This window comes from Quercus lobata, chromosome 12, assembly GCF_001633185.2.
Source record: "Quercus lobata isolate SW786 chromosome 12, ValleyOak3.0 Primary Assembly, whole genome shotgun sequence".
Classification (NCBI taxonomy): Eukaryota; Viridiplantae; Streptophyta; class Magnoliopsida; order Fagales; family Fagaceae; genus Quercus; species Quercus lobata.
The window spans coordinates 32,124,866-32,131,464 of record NC_044915.1 but is presented as its reverse complement, the minus strand read 5'-3'; positions in this window follow the sequence as shown (position 1 = coordinate 32,131,464).

The following is a 6,599-nucleotide window of genomic DNA, read 5'->3' as shown; positions in this document are numbered from 1 at the left end:
AATAAAAGAAAAGATTAGATAAAGAGTTTGAAATGTAATAAATTATAATAATAAAAGGATTAGATGAAGAGTTTGGATTGTAATTAAATTAAGATTTTTATCAATTTAAAAATTACATTAGAAGAAGATAAGAACAAAAAAATTTATAACAATTTTTTAAAAATTATAACAAAATTTCTGCAATTTAGTACAGCCACTTGGCGCAACCACGACTTCTAAGCTCAACTTTTATTATATAGTATATGATGTTACCTTTAAAATATTTTACAATAATTTCATAATAAGTTTAGTTGGTAAGGCTGTGTTTGGCAAGATATAAAATGTTTTCTAAGTGTAAAATATTTTCAATTGAAAATATTTTATGAAAAGGAAAATATTTTCAGTTGAAAAATATTTTACGAAAAGGAAAATATTTTAGTAAAATATTTTCAATTATTTTTTTGTGTTTTGGAAAATTTACCGAAAAAGTATTTTTAGTGTTTGGTATTACATGTAAAAACCTATTTTCAGAAAACCCAACCACCATAGTCACCACCACAAAGCCAACCACCACCGGCCATTACAAACCTAGGCACCAATAGCCACCATCAACCACCACATAACCAATTAACCTGAAAATCAAAATCAATATCAAAACTCATCTATCAAAACCCACAACCCGCAACCCATCACCATTGAAACCCACAAACCACCCTAGCCACCAATCCACCACCTCCAATCGGCCACCATCAACCCACCACCAATGAAACCCACGAACCACCCCAACCACCACTCCTCCAAAACCCAAGAACAAATGTTATTTTACCAAAAAAAAAAAAACATTTAGGGTAGTGACGGTGTGGGTGGGGAATAGGTTGAGGCAGCGCCATCTGGGCAGTGCGATTTGGGCGGTGTGATCATGCTTACCCTCGTCTTCATGATTTTCGATTTGAGCATAAGACTAAGAGTGAGTGGATGAGATCATATCGGAGCTGAACGAAATCAACTCAGTGGTACGATCTCGATGGTATGATCTGGGGTTGGGGCGCCATCTGGGCGATGGTCCGATGGCTTGGATTCTCTTCTAGCTTACCCTCTCTTCTAACTCTCTCTCTCTCTTCTTGCTCTCTCTCTCTCTCTTTGGGTGTCTAAGTCTAGACAAGCATTTGAAGGTAAATGAGATGTGTAAATGATTTTTTGGGTCAATGGGCTTATTTTACGGTCAAAGTTTATTATTTTTAGTTTGACTTTATTTTACATGTGCACCCAAACATGCATCTGAGTGTAAAATATTTTCCCAATTTCATTTACACCCGAAACAAACACAACCTAAGTTATTAGAAATTACTTTAGGCTGAAAAAAAAATTATATGTATGTATATATATAATTTGGGATTAAAAAAAAAATTATTGTTACATTAGACGATTATTTGCAATTATGTGGCGGTGGCGGTGGTGGAGGTGGTGATGGTGGCGGTGGCAGGGGCGGTTGTGGAAGTGGAGGCGGGGGCAGTTATGGTTGCGGTGCTTGTGATTATTGTTTATTGTAGTAGATATATTATTTTATTGTAATAAATATATTATTTTATTATATTGTTTATATTATTTTAATGTGTTGAAAGCTAAAATAAAACACCTGATGTTGAATGTTTTGTAAAGTGAAAATGTAAAATAAATAAAGTAACTTTTTGTGGTGCCAAATAGCTAAAATTATGGCTCCACCAATGTGGATGATCTAATGAGGAGAAAATGAAGTAGTTAAATTTTTTTTTGGAAAATGCTAGAGTTACAAACTAATTTACAACATTTTTTTTATAAACTATTGATATGACGAGTGATTATCATGATTTTGAAACCGGATCGGACCATATGGTCTGACCCAGTTAACCAAAAACCATCCATTAGAACAGTTCTTTTACTCTCAAAGCTCGCTCTACACAAAAATTCAGTGGACCGTATGAACTGAGGTTGAACCACCTGGGTTTGAGAACTATGACTAGGTCTCACAGTTCAGACCAAAGCTTAAAAAAAAAAATAAAAAAATAAAAAAAATAAAAAAAAATAAAAAAAACGACTTCATCAATTCATCTCCGGTAAAATTGAGTTGTTTTGCCACTTTGTGCCATTTTCTTAGTCTTTTTATCTCTCCTTCTCAACCCCAAATTTGAAATTGCAATCCCAAAACACACTAAATCGATAGATCCACATAAAATGAAATGAAAAGCACAAACCTTTTTAGCTTTTCTTCTTCTTCCTCATCTGTGTTTTCCTTCTTCTACCTCCTTCCTTTTTTTCCATTTTGCTCATTCTTTCTTCTTCTAACACCAGTCACTAGTACCCAAAAGCCAAGTTTTTTTTTTTTTTTTTTCAATGAGTTGTCTATCACTATGGCATTGACAGGAGTCAGGCACTACCCTTCCCATGTGAAAAGTTGGACATGTGGCTACCTCTCCACCTTTCATTTGGTTTGTAAATTTTTTTTTTAAATTATTGGATTTGATTGCTTTCATTTATTGACTTGTGATTCGGTCTTTTCTTAATTATATAGTATACTACAACAGTACAACCCTACCAATTCTCACAAATTTATTTATTGCCTTTGTACTGTCAATGTAATTGTAGATTAAAAATTGCATGAAACATTGTATATATTTATAAAAATTGTACAATATTATACACATTTGCATAAAAGTGTATAATAGTGAAAACATTTACTTAGTTTATAATGTAAATCTGGCTTGTAAGAACTCAATTTGTAACGATTCCAAACTGGTCTTAGGTTCTTACGTTAAGGGCCCAAACAATAAAATTTGTAGAGCGTGGGAGTCCAAGAACTAGGTTAACTTTAAAAGAAAAACGATTCAACCTCATGTTTATAGATGGATTAGCACCGATATAACAATTAGTTTTTCTTTGAAACAAGCACAGTTCTTTGGTTTCTAAGCTTTTTTCTTGAGAGTCCTCTGTTTCTTTTTTTTTATGTTCCGATCCCCTTCCTCAATGCTTTCTTTCATGTTATATACTGCCCTCTTCATATCATCTTCACCACACACGTGTAAGTTGGGTTCAGGGGATCTCTTTCTGTCCCATCTAACACCTTCTGGAACCTCCTACTAGCAGCTATAAGGCTGCTTCATCACTGTTCAGGTATCACCTCCACATTAATGCGGCCAGAGAGTTGGTTGAGAGGCAATTAATGTGGAGGCAGCTGTTGTTATAGATAATTGTTTGCCATCTCTTTTTTGCCCTTGGTCCCTTATCCCACTTCTAGTGGTGACGTAGCTCCGAAGTACGTTTGTAACAAGGTGGCGTTCTGGTCGTCCTCGGACTCATATTGCCGAGAAGGATTTTGTCATCGGACGAATACTGAACTCACCTTTCGTGATATTTACTTTTCCTTTCGTTTTGGTTACCCCTACAACCTGATATGGGCCTCATCGGACAGCTTTACGTCCTCGGATGGGCCACAGGCCCAATTAACTTGACCTTAATAATTTTAGTGACTAACCGGCCCCCACATGACTTAATAGTATATTGTAAATAAATAATTTTCTTTTTTATTTTTATTTTTATTATTTTGTTTAGCAATTGATAGTATTGCATAGATTTTTGAAACACTATAATGAAAGTTGTGATATAAAAAATACATTTAAAAGATGGTCTTTATATTTATTTGGCTTATTTTGGTCAAATTTTCACTTATACTAATTTAATATATTTATTTATATTTTTAAATAATTATTAAATTAATTATGACATTATCACAGCTGGACTTCGGTTCGACCTCGAAAACCTTGAATCTCTTCCTTTTATGATTCAATGAACGGTTTGAGTTTCAAAACTATGGTAATTATTAGTAAGTAAAAAAGTGATGTTAGTGGTGTGCCCAAATCAGAACCAATAAAAATTAATTACATCAACAATTTTTAAGAATTTTATAAAATAATTTGTGCCCTTAGTATTATTTTTTTTTTTCAAGGAAAATGTAGTAATGAATGTAGTTGTGGGTCCGAGAGGTCTGCAATCCGACCCAAATTCTATCTGGGCCCAGGGCCCGTGCCGAGGAGGTATCTTGCCGAGGACGAATGATCAGTGGCCGGGGTAGCAAGGGGAACGGCTGAGAACTTACCCTGTCCTCGGCATTCCAAAGCTTCAATGGGAAGACCAACATCTTGGTGGAGGCAATCCCCAAACAGCCCCCTCAAGGGGATGTGAACGGAATGGGGCCCATAGGGAAGCAGGGTGTGAAATTGGACCAAGGAAAATGCGTCCCCTCTTCAGTAAATGCACCTGCCAATACCCAGAACTGATTAATGAGAAAAGACGTTTGGACGGTGTAAGTTTCGATCCATGCAACTAATAGAAAGTTAGACGGGACGGTTGATGGGATGAATATAGAAATAAGCTCCTGCCTGACCTACAAGTGGAGGGACAGGATCAGCCAAGACGGACTATATAATAAAAAGGAAGGTGCACCAATCGGTGGCTGGGAAAAATGGCCAAAAACCAGAGCCTCCCAGCCCACCTCCAGGAGAAAGACTCCAGGGGTGAAGGAAAACTTAACCTTGTATGAACACCACGAAAAACCCACCACCTGTCGATCAAGGCCTAGCCTTCCAAACCCACGCTCTACAAATGATATTGTTTGGGCCTTTTTACGTGCGAACCCGACACCGTTACGGTCCGCCACGAATCGTGTCCTTACAGTAGTGATACTGATAGTTGATACCATTACCTGGACCTATATTTTTTCCGCAACAACAGGAAAGTGGAAAGCCAGTAAAATTTTTTGATTGTCAGTCAACTAATCATCCGTTGAGCACGTGCTTGGAAAAACAAATTCCTTGTGAAGTATGAACCCAGCTCGTCGCTTTTCACATATCTACAAAAAGAGAATAAATTGGGTCAGGAGCTAGTGTAAAAGGTGTGTTTTACGCCAACCAATCCTGACCTGCCATGTCACCAATTTTTTTTTTTTTTTTTGAGCAAAAAGATTAAGCCTCAAGCCTCTCTTCTCTTCTCTCCTCACCTGATCTCTCCATCTATAAATCAAACCCATGACCTCCATGGCCAAAGCTTCAAAGCTCAACACGAGCCACCAACGCCACTACCATGGCCAAAACTCCATGGTTCAACTAATTATCTCAAAATCAAATGGTTTGAGTACTTATCTGATTTATCTTATTGTTGTTGTTATTTTATTTCCGATTTCATCATTGATGTTATTGGGCCCTATGTCATTAATTAATACATTATTATTATGCCAATAAAACAGCTCAGCCCTTAATTTGTAGTTAGCCAATCACTTTAAACAAGGTCAGTATCAGTATTAATTTAGATGATAAAATTATGTAAATTATATCATCAATTCGTTACAGAATTGTGTATAATTTTACAGTATACTAACATTCTTCTACCCATGTGAGACCAATGATATTTGCGCAGAACCAAAAAGGGCCTTCAGCAGCCTTTCTATTGTGGCTTACGTTACAAAAATCAGCAGCTACAATCTACCAAAATTAAAAGAAAATGAAAGACAAAATCTCTGAAGTGAGATTGCTTTCAATAAATAAATGTTTTGCCAATAATTATTCCTCCTATTTTTATCAATCTATGTGTGCGCGTGTTAAATTAATTGCTTCCAATAAAAAAATGTTTAATCAATTATTATACATCGTATTTTTGTTAATCTTTGTGTGTTAAAAATTTAAAATAATCCTAGAGTAAACCTCCGTTGAATTTGTTGTCTAAGCACTTATTAGAGGGAAGGCACAAAATTCTCTGGAAAACGATGCTTTCGGCTGTCGTTTTCGTGAACCACCCAACTCAACAGTCATCATTCATCTTCAGCACTTGTTGGGCTTTTCTGGTAAAGGCAAGCATTAAAAATTTGAAAACCCAAGGTGTGAACCCCACTTATTAGGTATTCTTTCATCTTCTTCACCCATTCTAAAGATGGTGCTAAATTAAACATGCACTTATTTGTGAAGGTTAAATTTATAAATATACCACTTTCTTATGTCTTTGATTAATGAAGTTTTAGATGTTTCAATTAACAATTCTATCATTGATAAAAAAAATGTTATAATGATGAAAAATGTATCATGTGGAAATTAGTTCTTAGCTATTTTGTTGGCATCATTCAAATCCATTTCATTCTTACTATCCGGCTTATATGAATCATTCATTTTTATAAGATATTATCTTCTATTGATATTTATGCAATAAAATTTGACTTGGAAAAAGAAATAATTTGGCAATGAAAATAATAGATTGTCGGTGATTGAGACATTTTATATATATATATATATATATATATATGTATGTAGGTAGGTATATAACTTTTGTAATATGTAGATAATGAAGAAAGGGGAAATATGATTTGAAAAAGTATTACAAACCACTCTAATAATGATTGAATGCGCTAAAAATTATTATTGGACATGTTTTCAAAAGTTGCTTTCACATAATTATTCTGCTTTCAAAGAATATCAAAATGATTTAGAATAGACTCTCTTGTGGAAAAACAAGGCCTCAGTTAGTTACCCAAATGGCCCAAATAGAGCTATCTCGCCTCTCTAAAAAAAATCTGTACATAATTGGACAGAAAGAAGTTCACC